The sequence below is a fragment of the Furipterus horrens genome, unplaced genomic scaffold (genome assembly GCF_987537825.1).
Source record: "Furipterus horrens unplaced genomic scaffold, mFurHor1.1.pri manual_scaffold_6, whole genome shotgun sequence".
Classification (NCBI taxonomy): domain Eukaryota; kingdom Metazoa; phylum Chordata; class Mammalia; order Chiroptera; family Furipteridae; genus Furipterus; species Furipterus horrens.
The window spans coordinates 88,665,200-88,679,422 of NW_028327176.1; the positions used below are offsets into that span (position 1 = coordinate 88,665,200).

General features: G+C 43.7%; 1 protein-coding gene across 1 annotated transcript in view; it reads left to right on the forward strand.

Moving 5' to 3' along the window:
• Positions 1-959: 959 nt before the first annotated feature.
• ZNF76 (zinc finger protein 76) overlaps positions 960-14,223 on the forward strand; it is a 34,027-nt gene continuing 20,763 nt past the window's right edge. Inside the window, exons 1-2 of the mRNA XM_090282259.1 lie at positions 960-1,272; positions 11,152-11,240. The gene's annotated coding sequence lies outside the window, so the exon portion shown is untranslated. The remainder of the gene's footprint in view (positions 1,273-11,151; positions 11,241-14,223) is intronic.

Genomic DNA, 14,223 nt, shown 5'->3' on the forward strand with positions numbered 1-14,223 from the left:
CATGTTTAGCCACCATAAGCCCTAAATCCAGTACTTTGTAAATGTTTCTAGGCCATCAGGATACTTCTCTTTCAAATTCTGTTAAGTTAAATTGTTTTGGGGGTAAGGGAGAGGGATATATTAGAAACAAAGTCTAAAAGGATAGAGAGGTTAAAATTTCTCACCTCATTCCTCCAGGTACCCAATTCCCCTCCTAAGAGGCACCCTTTACCAGTTACTTATGTAGTGCCTATCCTTATTTACTTTTTTTAAATTTTTTACCAAAAGCTCACCCGCTTTTAATTTTTCCTTAGATTTCTGAATACCCCAATCGTGGCCCCTCCTTGTTGGGAGGGAGGAAATAGTAAAAGGGCTTGGTTCACTCCAAGCTAACCTACAAGGGGTATAGCTGGTTTTGAGGTTGGGGGTGGGGATGATGGGATAATGAGAGTGAGAGAACCCAAGAGAACCGTAAGCAGGTCCTCCCTTAAGAGTTAAGTCCCTCATGGCTCTTAAACGCCATACTTTTCAATCAGGAGCTAATAATACCTGCAATTGCTTCCTTCGGGGGGTTGGCTCAAAGGTCGAAGCCTGCGGATTGTGCACAGTAAAGCGCTTCGGGACGGTAACGCTCAGGAGGAAGCGTGGAGCTCTGAGCCCCGAGGATTGGGTGGCCCCCGTTGCGGGCAGTGGAACCCGCGGAAACCGCTCCCCTCACAGCCTGCCCCTCTTGCCCTCCCCTGCTCCTGAAGCACACCTTCTACCCCTCAGGCCGCCGACGAAACAGCGCGGAACCCTCGAGGCCTCCAGCTCCTCCCCACTCCCGCCTCAAGTCTCAGGTGGACTGACTCCCTCAGCCGGACAGGTGGAGGTTCCTCGTTGCTATAGCAACGACCTGGCCTGCCTGAAGGCCCAAGCCCTGACCCGGGCGTCGTGACGTCATCACGCCCTTCCCCAGGCGCTTGGCCTCGCGGGCCCTGCGTCACCCGGACCGAGGGGCGGGGCTGCAAGGGGCACAGTCAGAGCCCGGGAACCAGGATAAATACGACGGCAGCCGTGGACACAGGGGGTCTGGGGTGGAGCGTGCCCTGTGTTTTGTGTACGGGTTCCGGGGCCTGATAGAGGCCCGCCGAGAGGAGAGGAAAGTGCGGTGGCCCTGGAACCTGGATATCGCGCGAGGCAAGCTGCGCGCGGGCGGGCGGGCTATGGCGCAGGCGGGTTGCGGGGCCGGCGCTGGTAACAGGGCCCGGTGCATGGCGGTCTGTCGGCGGAGTCGCCCTCGGGGGCTGTCAGGTTGGTGGCTCTGGGAAGTGAGGGTCCACCGTGCTCAGGTGGGAGGCCGGGCGGGCGCAAGGCCCCGGGAAGGTCCCGAGCCCATCGTGCCCACCCTCCTCCGGCCGTAGCCCAGCAGCTGGACGGCGGCCTGACCCTTCCCCCACCCCGGGCCCTGGCCACCATCCCTCCCCTCTATTACGCCCTGCGACTCCTCCCCCACGACTCCCAAACCTCACCTGCTGACTGCTCCCGCCTCCACCTCCATGACCCCACACCCCACCAACTGACCCTTAGACCTCACCAGGTAACCCTCAATTCTTAGTCATTGACTCTTGACAACCCAGATATTTCCCCAGCACTGCCCAGGGGCCCAATAACTCAGTGACTCCCGACCCGAGATCCCTATCCCCTTCCTTGATGACCGCAAACCTTTACAGTGACCCATCCAATTCTACTGTGTTCCCCCACGAACTTGATGACTCTTACGCTCTTCTCCAGTAGTTTCTCACCCAGTCATCTTCTACAAACCTTTAATATCTGGTTATCCCTTCTTTGCCCTGTTACTTCATGATCCTCATTACATGTTCCCCCTTCATCCTAGTCATCCCCACTGACATCCCTCTGCATCCCAGCCTCCCAATGTCAATCAGTACATGACTTAAAAGTGCCCTAGCACCGTGCTGGTACCCATCAGGATATGGATATAAAGTAGTAATAGGTGAAGGCATTAAAGAATAATGGATTGAATGTGTGGGCCCAGATTCAAGTCCCTAGCTCTGCCATGGTCGTGCTTTGGGAAACTGGGGGAAGCCCCTTCCTCACTCTGGATCTCAGTTTCTCACCTGTATTGTTATAAGGCTGGGTTAAAGGACCTCAGAGTTTACTCCATATGTGAAATTATGCAGTTCTCAGTCAACATAATATTTGTTTACAATCATTTTTGTGCCCTTCTCTAGGAGTTTACTCCTGTAACCTCACCACAGGGTCCACTTGATTAATGAACCTTATTCTGTCACTCCCATGACCCCGTACACCAGTGGTTCTCAGCCTTCCTAATGCCGTGACCCTTTAGTACAGTTTCTCATGTTGTGGTGACCCCCAACCATAAAATTATTTTCATTGCTACTTCATAACTGTAATTTTGCTACTGTTATAAATCGTAATTTAAATATCTGATATGCAGGATGTATTTTCATTGTTACAAATTGAACATAATTAAAGCATAGTGATTAATCACAAAAACCATATGTAATTATATATGTGTTTTCCGATGGTCTTAGGCCACCCCTGTGAAAGGGTCATTCAACCCCCAAAGAGGTAACAACCCACAGGTTGAGAACCGCTGCCCTACACTCTTAATTGTACATACCCATTTCCCCTGATTAGGCCCCATCAGTTAACATCTTTGACAGGCAGGTTAGCAGAGTGCTTCAGCTCTGAACATTGATGTGGTATGAGACCTGGGTTCTAGTGTGACTGTAGCCCTTCCTTCAGCTGTGGCCCCCCAGGCATACCATGTAGCCTCTCTGAGCACTCAGTCTCCACCTCTGCTAAGTGAGAATAATAGTAGTGCCTGAGATCATGCATACAAAGTATTTGGCATCTTGCCTGTTCCACATTACCTTTCAACAACCCCAGAGGTGGTGGTTATCTCCATCAGCATTTCCCATTTTTGTTTATTTGGGGTTGGCTTTGAACAAATGGAGAACCTGAAACACACAGATAAGTACCAGAGCTAGTATTTGAACTCAGTCTTCAAAACTCACTTGTTCCATTACCTTTCTTGCCCTCAACCCTACCTAGTTTTATAGGTCATCATCAGCCTCTTGTTTCTTATTTCCTAGTAATTCCTAAGCCAAACATCAACTCATTCTATGAACCCCAAGGTTTCTATTATCCTTTGCCCCAGGGCTTGGTGACTTCCTCAACTCATTGTTTATGGCTTTTGACCCCACATGCCCTGAGACACCTACCTGTACCTTAATACCTCTCTTCATTCTTTGTCCAGATACCATCTTGCCCTGAGTCCTCGGAGCTCCCAGCCCTCCATTATCTTACTTGCTTTAAGGTGTCTCCCACCTCATTGGCACTTTACCCCAAATCCTCTTATCTTACTAAATTCCTTACCCACAGGAATTCATATATTCTAATACCCTCCAACCCAGCAGTTTTTCCTTTTATGATCTCTTCTTATTTTCAATCTTTTCTCAGTGTTCTAGCTGCCTCTCTTCTACCATCCTCAACCACATCTTGTTAACCCAAACTTTTATCTATTAGCTCTCCATCCATCTAGTGACCTCCTTCACCCAGCTTATAACATATACACCACCACCCCCATCCTTAGAGCCTCCATTTTACACCCTGTCCAATGTGCTGTGAGACCCTGCCTCTCAGATTCCTGGATCTCATGGCATTTGCCTCATTTTCATAGGTGATGTCCTTTTAAAATCAGAATAATTTTTCACCTTTTCCCTCTCCCTGTGTCCCTGTCACTTCTCCCAGCACCTTTTTCCTGACTTCCTCTTATTTTTTCCCAACCATTCTCACCTCACCAATCTTGATAACGTTGATCATAATGTAAACCTCCCTCCCATCCCACCTTTGCCCTTCTTCCACTGTCCTGTGCATCTAACTCCAGGACCACATGAACAACCCTGCCACTCAGCTTTCCTTCCTTCACACAGCACTGTCCAAGCCAGTGGCTTCTTTGTCTTGTCCAAAGAACTACACTTTTCCTGGAAAGTTCTCATAATAGGTCACTAAGATCACAGTCCTATAGGTAGCAATAAGAGAGACCTTAGAAATTCTTCTGAACCAATCTAGCCTTGTCTCCTTGACCAGCTCCCAGGATCCTGTCCTGTTTGTGAAACTGCTTGCTGTATATGTCCTCAGGGTAGAATGCTTTGAGTGTCAGCTTCTGCCTGCATTGAATTAGCTCCATTGTTTTCCAAGCCCTGGGAGGACTTTCCTATCCCCGCCCACTGGAAGATGGTGGTGAATAGCAAAACATGACATTAAAGATCCACGGCAAAAGTCTACTGTGGGTCACCAAGTTCCCAGATCTCCTATAATGTACTTATTGACTCTACAGCAGAGGGCAAAACTAGAGTTAAGGGAGGGGTAAATCCTGGGGTGTACAAATTATGTGGATTTATTTTTTAAAAGGCATTTTTTTCTTAGGCTTAATCTTTCATAGGTCACAGTACACATTCTGCCTTGTATCTTTGGTATTTGTATTCTTCTCACCCCACCTCCCACTTCTACTGTGATTTCTTTGAGAACAGAGACTGGGTTTTCTTTACCTTCTGTCATCGTAATCCTGTCCCTCGTATTTTGCAGGTAGTCAGTAAAGACTTACAGGATTGAATGAACACATTTAGAAATTTTGCATTAGTACAAACAAGTGCAAAGAGCTTACATATACTTTCATTTTGTAGCCACAACAACCCTCTCCCCAAATCCAAAGGTGAGTGGGCAGATCCCTTGATTTTAACAGTCTAGAGTTTAGGCACCTTTTTTTTTAGTCATTGCTCCGGTGAGGGAATGGTGTTGTAAGTGCTTGTTTTTACTGTATTTCTGGTAAGATTAGCAGTTGGTTGACATAGTTGCTAGAATACTGTGGTTACAAGGTCAGGGTCTGTTATATGTGGACCAGTTCTCAAAAAGACAACCAGATGAAATATTTAGTTGGGTTGCAGAAACAATAGAGGAAACCAAATTGACAAAATGTTGATAATTGATGAGTTGGGTAATGGATTCTTGGCCTTCATTATACTATTCTTCCTACTTCTGTGAATATTTGAAATTCATGATAAAATTGTAAAAGACAAAACAAAAACCAAACAGTTAGATGAATAAGTGAGAATTTAGCAGTTTCCTGGAAAACACGTCAAAGTAAATGAGCTACTGTTGCTGAGTCAGTACCATTATCTAGGTTAGTAGTATATTTAGTTCTGGCCTATCTTTGACCTCTTCTGTTTGTGAAATGCCAGGATGCTAAATATAAAAATTAGAACCCTGCAGAATTCTGTATCTGGTGGCCTGGGAATTGTAACTTCCTGGCAACAAGCACCTGTAGCTCTAGTCCTTCCCTGCTTCCCAACCCAGGTATGGTTTCTGGTGGTAAAGGACTGGACTGGACCTGGGAAGAAGGTGAGGCAGTGGGAAGGTGAGATAGAGATCATAACTCAAGTAGGTTCTTCTTCTGGCCTAAAGCCTTTAGATTATTAGAAGATCCTAAAGTTATGGAGGTTCATTCATTCACACATCCTTTCCACAAATGCCTGCTGAATATCTGTTAGGGGCCAGGTACTTTTCTAGTAACTGAGGATAGAGCAATGAATAAAACAAAGTTTCAGGACTTAAGGAGCTCACGTTTTGGGGAATGGATGGAGAGACATACAAAAAAGAGATAAAGTATATATTGAGAGAACTAAGCAGAGAAGGGAAACAGAGAATACCAGGAGTCAGGGAATTATATTTTGAAGGTCTTGCTAAAAAGGTAACATTTGAGCAAAGACCTGAATGAAGTTAAGGGGTGAACCGAGTGTATATGTGGAGGAAATGTGTTCCAGTCAGTGGGAACAGCAAGTAGAAAGGTCCCGAGGCAAGAGATTGCCTCGTGGGGAGGCCAGCCAGTATGGCTGCAGCAGGGATATAGGAATGGGAATGCATAAATGGCAGCTCACATTGGACGTCATAGGCACTGAATTTTATTGTGAATTTTGAGTGAGATAGGAGCCATTGGAAGGTTCTAGACAGATATGTGATGTGAACTGACATAACGAATCATTCTGGCTGCTGTGTTGAAAATCGTGGGGACCCAGAGTAGAAAAAGGGAAACTACTACAATAGTCCAGGCAAAAAAAGTTGGTGGCTTGGACCCGGAGGAAAGCAGTAGACGAGTGAGAAGTGGTTGGATTCTGGATTACAGGATGGACCAAACTAGGTTTGCAGCTGTTCATATGGAAAATAATACAATAATTAATAATAATACAAGAATAAACTCACAACTGTAAACCTACTTTTGCCCCACCCTGGATTTTGAAAGAAGCTAACAGGATTTACTGGTGAATTGGATGCAGCATGTGAAATATTGTAAATAGAGAAGTTGAGGGTGGCTCCCTCATTTTTGGCCTGAGCAACTGGAGGATGTAGTTCTCATTTAGTAAAATTGGGGAGCCTGGAGGAGGTGCAGGTTGTGAGAAGGGGCAGATAAGGAATTCACTTTTGAATATGTCAAGTTTGAGATTTTTTGGATACGGCGATGTTGAGTAAGCAATTGGATTTACAAGTCTGCTAGACATCAGTGTCTACTCCTGGGAACTAAAAGAACACTGTTACTGGGTAAGAGACAAAAGATTATGATGAGGAAAACACTGGCGGTTCAGGTGTGAGGACCAGCTCTGCCATCATGTAGCTGTGTAATCCTTTGGGACTCCTCTGGCTGCTGTGGCCTCTGTATCTTTATCTGCAAAATGACTGCTTTAGACTACATCTGAGCTGTCTTAGCCCCTCCCATTGTAAGAGGTGATGAATTAGTGCTTTAAAGAAGGTAATATATCTGTATATCTGAGATTATTTTGGAAACTGCTGAGCTCTACACAAGGTGGCAGCATTGGTGTTAAGATTTCTTCCTTCGCTAAAAGAAAACAGAGTGCCTGTCACGTACTGGGCACTGTGCTGGATGTATGCATGCAATGACAGAGAAGATGCATCCCTGCTTTCAAGCCGCCTGGTGTAGCTTCACTGCTAAGTGCAGAGGACACGGGCTGGAGACTGTTGATCTGGTGTGACATTAATCAAGGAAACCTCGTTTGGGAGAAAACAGTGAATATGGATGTCAAGAGACGAGGCAAGGTGGTACTCCAATGTGAGGAAAATGTGGGCATCCTAACTGGGCTGGGGGAAGAGTTGGGGCAGTGGGACTCAGTTCCTTTCCTCCTTCATCTTTCACTCAACATTTACTCCTCTGTTAGGAACTTCTCTTAAGGAACTCATAGTTCTGTAGTAGATGAAAAACTTCAAATCTGGTCTCAGGAGTTTCAGTTAGATTTAGTTCACAATAAGTGGTGCTGATTTAGGATTCAAACTTGAGCTAAAGAGCTCAGTTAGCTGTGTGACCTAATAGTATTATTCATTTAGTATTTGTGGGCACCTTCTTTGTTAGGTGATTAAGCTGAAATGCATGCTCTCCAGGAACTTAAAGTATAAGCAGTATAATAGAAAGTAGGGATAGTGTGTTATTCCCACCCACTCCCCATCCCAAAGAGTCAAGTGTAAGGAAAACATGTATTGTGGCGGGGTAACCGCATTGCATCTGGAAGCACAGTCGCTCCGCTGTGTTTACCCTGTGTCATTTAGCCATCGATGTTTATACTGTAAAGAGAGTCTCTGACCAGCTAAACAAGACAGGCACAAATCCAAATGCAGCTGAAGCCATTGTCTTTAACTGGTGGCATTAGCCTCTGACAAAACCTCAGATGCCTCTTGCCCTGGTTACTGTCAATAGAAATGTGAGGATCTCACGAATGCTATGCAGTCGTCTTTGTTGTGCTGGTAGAAGTGCAGTTTAGAATCAGAAAGGGCTGCCATGTTGGATGCGACTTTCAAAGCCTCACAAGAACATTAGACTATCATAGCTGGAAGCCAAAGTGCTTCTTCTAGTACCTCTGGGTTAACACTCCAAGCTTACCCTCAGTAAACGGTTCATCTCCAAGAAGTCCAGATATAACTTTTTAGCTTGGTAGTGTTTCTTACTGCATAACCCTTTATTTGTTGGACATTCCTGCTACTTTAGGATTTTGATAAGAGCATGAGACCCATACAGTTAGAATAACCAAGGAATTGGGGGGCTCCTTGAGATTGTAGAACTGACCTGAGGCTTAGATGAGAAGGGTGTGGCGGGGGTACCTGAAACCAGAGTTCTCTGGGTCTGAGATTGTCCTCCTAACCTAGGAAGTGCTGTCCTGAGGCCTTAACAACAGTGAGGGAGAAGGCAGCCCCTGTTGAGCCACCACTCCAGCCAGACCCCGTCTCGTGGCCAGGCTGGGGCACTTGTGTTGAAGCCAATGTGTCCTCAGGTCCCATGTAGACTTGCTGTGGCCTCATGCTCAGCTTTTTCTATGATGCTTCCAAATGACATCCATGAATTGTGAAGCTGAGTTTTCAGATGTGGTTTTGCTGCAAACCTGTAACATCATGGAATCTATCCCATCAGCACTGGACTAGCCCTGCCTCACCGATGGAGAATCATAAATATTCCTGTAGCCAACAAAGGAGTAGAGAGCATCCTTTTAGACTGTCTTCTTTTATTCATTTATTTTTGTTTTATTTTACATAGGTAATGCATTCATGAGACTTAATATTTTTATGTATAAATGGTATACAGTGAAAAGTGACCCTTCTATCATTTTGCCCTTATCATTCAGTTATCCTTCCACAGGCAGCCCTGGTTAGTAATTTCTGAACTGTCTTTCCACAGATTTAGATTTTTTTAATGCCCATGGCAGCATACAAAAGGCACTGTTTTATACCTTGCTATATTTATTTAATATACAAAGTGGGGATAAAGGTAGGTTTACAGTTCATATGGAAAATAATACATTAGTTAATAAATAATAATATAAGAATAAACTGTTTCATGTACTCAAAACTGTTTTTGTGTACTTTTGCCCCACCTTGTATTTTAAGAGTTTTTCATATCAATCTGTAAGGAGCTTCCTGATTTATTTATGCCTACATAGTAAGGAAGTTCTATTTTGATAGACATTTATGCTATCTCTGATTTTCCTATTTTTGCATACAAGGCTGCCATGAATAACCTTGGACATGTGTCATGTTTGCACACAGGTATTGTCTTACCTGTAGACTGGACATGGTAGATACATTGGTAATTTTGATTGTTGCACTACATAGAGCTTGCACCAGTGGGTACTCCCAGGAGCAGTGTCTGACTCTGCCTGTTTCCCTACAGCATCATGGATGTTGCTTTGAGTTAATATATGTAGTGCGCTCTCCCTCCGGGGAGCATGCCCATGCCTCTTAGGCGTGCATCTCCTAAACTCTAAAGGTCCTTACAAGGCTTGCAACCAGGGGAGCAATGGGCAGCGGCAGCTTGTTCTTGGCTAACCCCCTGAACCTGTCTATAGGCTCCTTTTCTCTGACTTCCAGGGAGCAAAGCATACCTGCCTTGGCTCATTTCTTTTCTATAACATTAGAGCCGAGGCTCTCCTGTTGCTTCCTCTGTCCTAAGCGCTTCCTTGTTTCACTGTCCCCAGCTTTAATAAACATATTCTCAAACAAAAGAAAACATATAAATAACCTAGCAATCAAGGTAGAATACTGAATCATGGAACCCCACTGACAGTAGTGATGCCACAAGACACAAAAAGCACAACTGCCCAGTTGGAAGAATATTGCATTTAAAAAGATGTCCAAAAGAGGTAATGACTTCTAGTGGTTATAAGAGAAGAAAGGAAAAAAAAATTCTAGAGAAGAAGTTCCCAACCTCCGTATGTAGACTGGCATGAATTAAAGGCAGAGTAGATGTCTGTCTTTGCAGTATCCAGGAGGGATGAGGAACTTGTAGTGATACGAAGGCTGGGGGAGAACAAAGGAGAACTCTGAGAAGGAGAAGCTGGCAACCCAGCAAACAGGTTTAGTGTCCACTAGAGAATTACCTCAGCTTGATGCTGCTATCTTTTCATTTTAGTGACTTCATTTTTTTAAAGATGATACTCTTCCTTTCAGCACAACTATTCTTTTCTTTTTGGCCTCCCCTACCGTTGTCTCACTTGGAGTTAAGGCTTCTGTGAGCTGAAACTGTGTGAATGTTCCACCTTACGTCTTTTTTCACTTAGCATTAATTTGTTAACCCTCCTCCATTAATCCAGGTGGTTCGTGTTCTTGTCTAAAACGTTTAAACAAGCATCCTCATTCAGATAACTTGTTTTCTGTGGATTCTTTTTGTGGGATGAATTATGAAGATGAGGTTATTAGATCTCAGATGCTGCACCTTCCCCGTTGGGGTTAAGCATTGACAGAGTGTTCCCTGGAGACCCTGCAGCCATCTCCAGTGCTGTTAGTGGTGCATGCTTGTGCTTGCCTCCTGCCTTTGCCAGCGTCCAGAGTTGGAATTTTTTTTTATCGATAGATGTTATTAGAGCAGTTTTAGGTTTACAGAAAAACCGAACAAACTACAGAGCATTCCCATATATTCCCCCACACTCCCTGTTCCCAGTTTCCCCTTTTTTAAGCAGATCTCGGAGATACTTCAGGTTCAGTTCTAGACCACTGCAAAATAAAGCGAGCCACAGAAAATTTTTGCTCTCTCTGTGCATGTAAAAGTTATGTTAACACTATACCGCAGTCTATTAAGTGAGCAGTAGCATTATGTCTAAATAAAAACAGTGTACATAACTGATAAATGCTAACCATTATCTGAGCCTTCAGCAAATCATAATCATTTTGCTGCTGACTGATGAGGGTGGTCGTTGCTAAAGGTTGGGGTGGCTGTGGCAGTTTCTTAAAATAAGACAACAATGAAGTTTGCAGCATTGACTGGCTCTTTGTTTCATGAAGGATTCTCTGTAGCATGCGATGCTGTTTGATAGCATTTTACCCACAGTAGAACTTTCAAAATTGAAGTCAGTCCCCTCAAACCCTGCCACTGTTTTACCAACTAAGTTTATGTAACATCCTAAATTCTTTGTCGTCATTTCAACAGTCTTCACAGCATCTTCACCAGGAGTAGAATCCATCTCAAGACACCACTCTTTGTTCATCGATAAGATTCCTTATCCGTTAAAATTTGAACATGAGACGGCAGCAATTCAGCCACACCTTCAGGTCCCACTTCTAATCCCAGCTCTCTTGCTCTTTCCACCACTCCTGCAGTTGCTTCCTCCACTGAAGCCTTGAGCCCCTCAGAGTCATCCGTGAGGGCTGGAGTCAACTTCTTCCAAACTCCTGTTAATGTTCACTCAGTAAGTTGCCACAAAGCTTTTATTTATTATTATTTTTTAAAAAGGCAATATCTGTGAAGCACAATAACACAAGGTGATGCCTGTTAATCTTGCATTGGTGTGGTACATTTGTTACAATTGGTGAACTAGTATCAGTACATTATCATTAACTAAAGTCCGTAGTTTACATTATAGTTCACTGTTCGTGGTGTACATTCATGGTTTGTAACAAATGCATAACATCAGATGTTCAGCATTACAATATCATACAGACCAGTTCCACCACCTAAAAATGCCCTGTGCTCCACTTGTTTCTCCTCTCCTCCTTTTGCACTCTTGGCAAACACTGATATTTTTACTGTCTATAGTTTTGCCTTTTCTAGAATGTCTTGTAGTTGAACTTGTATGTAGACTTTTCACTGAGCAAAATGCATTTAAGGTTCTTTCATGTCTTTTTGTGACTTAATAGCTCATTTCTTTTTATTACTGAATAATATTCCGCTGTATAGATGTACCACGGTTTGTTTATTGAAGGACATTTTGGTTACTTCCCATTTTGGGCCGTTATATAAAAGCTGCTGTAAACATAAGTTTTCAGCTCATTTGGGTAAATACCTAGGAGTAGGATTGTTGGGTCATTGTAAGAAACTGCCAAACTGTCTTTCCAAGTTCCATTTTGCTGAACCATTTTGTATTCCCACCAGCCAAGAATAAGAGTTCCTATTCCTCTACATACTTGCCAGCATTTGGTATTGTCATTGTTTTGGATTTTGCTATTCTAATAGGTGTGTAGTGGTATCTCATTGTCTGTTGGATATAATACTTTTACTTTGGTTTTTGATAATTTAATAAGTAAAATATTGTCATGATTATTCTTTCTTGTTCTTTAATTGCTAATGAGAATAAACTTTTTTTATTAGTGTTTTTTGCTTTTAAATCCATATTAGAACCTTATTTGTCCAGTGTGAATTTGATATTGTTCTTAGAGGTTTGTATGTGTCTGCATATATTTTTTTATCCAATTTTTTAAAATTGTGACAAAATACACATAACATAAAGTTCACTGTCTTAATGATTTTAAGCATACAGTTCAGTTGCATGTATTTTTAATATCGTGTCTTATGTTTTCTTTAATATTTTCCCCTAATGTTTTTTAAAACTAACTCTTCATTTTGATTTTATTTTCTTTTTCTTCTCTTTTGCCTTCTCTTCCTTGTTAAGATCTGGATATTGTTTCATTTTAATGAACTAATGAGGTAAAATTAACCTTTTTGTCACAGGGCGATGTTTCTAAATAATTATGATGATCCCATCTCTCCTGATGGTGATGGATTCTTCTTCTTCTTCTTTTTTTTTTTTAAGATTTTATTTATTTTATTTTTAGAGAGAGGGGAAGGGAGAGAGAAAGAGAGGGAGAGAAACATCGATTGGTTGCCTCTCGTATGCACCCTGACTTAGGGCCAAACCCTCAACCCAGGCATGTGCCCTGACTGGGAATTGAACCGGTGACCTTTCACTTTGTGGGACGATGCCCAACCAATGGAGCCACACAGGTCAAGGTGAATGTTTCATTTTCAAATAGCCCTAAGTCAGTGGTGACCCCAAGCTGGATTCCAGAAACAGTCAGGTGCAACTTCATCATATCTGTACTAATTTGCTTGTTGGTATAAAGCAAATCCTTAGGATAACCCTTCCAAAATGCCTTTATTCTGGACTTTCTTTTTCATGAACAAAGGGTAGTTTTGAAACTCAGCCATGATTGGGTATTTACAGCCTACTTTTGCCCCATCCTGTATTATGAAGCCATAGGCCTATTTCCTACATCAGAGCTAACAATAGGTTAAGTTCATTTAAAAATGCAACAAACAGAAACTGGACTTGCTGCTAGTTCTGTCAGAGCCAGAGTGTTCCCTTTTCATCCCTACCTTTTGTCATGGCTCTTACCACCACCACCACCCCCACCCCCAAGTCTGTCTTTCCCTTATACCCAGCTCAGGTCACTGGGAAGCTGGTAAACTTACCCTTCCTCAGAGAAAGCAGCAGCTGCTCTGCTCCCCCTTCTGCCGTTTCTCAGAGGGCCAGGGGAGTTAGGAATCTACAATGTTAAGTACAGAATGAAAGTGCACAGACATAGCCATCTTGAGGCAGTAACAAGCCTCTCTGACTCTGTCAGGTTCAGTGTTAGTTTAGTACTGACCCATCTGGTGAAAGAAAGGGAGAAAAATGGCAGATACTTGTACATGCCTGTCAGCCATGAAGCACCTCTCACCACCCTCAGTCAGGCTCTGTTGAAAGGCAGCTTCAGACATCAGGAAAGGTTAGAGAGCAAGAGTGAACTGTTGGAAAGGTTTATGTTATGAGGCATAAGGAGGGAAATTGAGTATTTAGCCTGGACACAAGAACATGTAAAAGAATGAAGATTTCTATCCTTTGAATCTAAGAAGAGTTATTTTGGGAAACGTGGCTACCAGCTATTCCCTCTTCCATTGTGGTCAGGTCAAGAAGAACTGGATTTGACTGCTTCTGGCCAAGATGGAGGCGTAGACAAACACGCTGCATCTCCCTCCACAACTAAGAAGGAATACAACTACCTCAAAACTAGAAACAACCAGAAGTTCCAGAAAACCGAACTGCATGGAAGTCCAACAAACAAAGATATAAAGAAGAAATACTCATCCAGACAGGTAGGAGGGGCGGAGAGGATACGGTGTGGTGGTGGCAGCAGCGGTGGCAGCGGCAGGCTGGGGGAAAACACAGTTACATGTTTTAAAGAGTCAGGAGGGACACCTGGGGAGCGTTCCCAGCTCCTCACCAGAACGCACAGCTTACGGTCCCAGCACCGGGGAAAATCAAGCCTCATTGCTTCCGACTGTGCAGACAAGTGGGGGTTGAGGTGGAGGCAGAAGCTGCCGGCCGGTCTCAGGAGAGTCTGCTTGTGTAAAGGATGCCTACGGTCCTAGAACGTCTGCAGACCCATCCACTCTGGGAACGACAGCCAGGGTGA